Below are 1,403 nucleotides of genomic sequence, written 5' to 3'. Positions count from 1 at the left end.
AGGAAGGAGGGAACAGGGCTCTAATCATTGAGCGGCAGCGGCTGGTGGAGACAGGAGGAGGGCACATGGGTGGTGGGCTCCACTTCTCTACGTATACGGTATACTACAAACACACACAGCTCACGCCCCTTCCTTACGCTCACTCACTCACACTCCACGCGCCCTCTTTCACTTCCACAGTTCCACCATGTTTTTTTTTTTTTTTTCTTTTCATTTTAGATTTCAACGGTTATTTTTATTCTTCCGAAACTATCCAAATTTAAACCATAATTTACAAGCTAATTTTACATTGCATGCCATGGAGTAATAAAACAAGAATTTGAATAGGATTCAATAATATTGTTATGTGATCTTTAAATTACAAATCATTGAGTTGGGATGTTTGCGTTAAATTTTACTTAGTTTTAAGTCGGTTGTTGTTATATTTTCATCTCATTTTACATAGTTAGTTCAATTAACAATTTAATATAAAAGCCAAAAACAAAACAAAATTTATGGCAACCTCTAAGTAACTCCAACGCAATTTTCAGAACCCAACTCTTAGGTTTAGAATCTTGGTCAACTTTTCGGCCATGATTGCTAGCAATGCAAAGTCAACTAGGCTCATTGGTGCACCCTTGCCACCGTTGGCTTTAAAATTACTCTTTTTCCCGGTTAAGAGTTCTAGCAAGACGATTCCCAAATCATATATGTCACTCGGTCTTTGTTATCAAGACATTTAGGCCATAGTATTTTGGATCAATGTAACCAATTGTCTCAATTTTGTTCATCGACATAATCCTAGCCAAAATCCAATCCCATTATTCAAAGGCAATTGTCGACTGTTTGCCGATTGTCAGTAGCTTTATTGCCGAAAATAGCGTTTGCGGTTGCCAGAAGTTAGTGTCTTGCTATTACAAGTCAGTAATCAATTTGTGGATTGCATTGCACCAAAATTAAATGTTGCTAGGTTTAATTACATATTTAAAAGGTTTTAAAGATTTAATTCACTTTTAAAAAAAAATTAAAAACTTATTTAATTTTTTCTAATTAAAAGTAATTTTAATTAAGTCTCATTAATTGAATCAGACACATAAAATTAGGATGAAACGGGAGAAGTATTTGGCAAGTAGAATTGTTCTGAGGCAGCCCAGGGTTGTGTTTGTTGGGTTGGCGTTGGCCTATGCACAGATAAGCAGGATTTTGGGTCCAAAATGAGAACAGAGAATTAAGTAGGGGTTGTCAGAATTGGGGCCCACAATAAAAATCCGTACTTTTTAGAAAAACTTTCCCTGGTTGAGATTGTTTCTCACTGATGACTGATGAGCTAGCCTAGCAATCTAAGATTGGGCCAACTAGCTAGTTTCCCTCATTTTATTTTATTTTTAAAAAAGCAATAATTATTAAACGGGGGGGGGGGGGGG

The sequence above is a fragment of the Ipomoea triloba genome, chromosome 15 (assembly GCF_003576645.1).
Source record: "Ipomoea triloba cultivar NCNSP0323 chromosome 15, ASM357664v1".
Classification (NCBI taxonomy): Eukaryota; Viridiplantae; Streptophyta; class Magnoliopsida; order Solanales; family Convolvulaceae; genus Ipomoea; species Ipomoea triloba.
Note: the sequence above shows the minus strand (reverse complement) of the source record.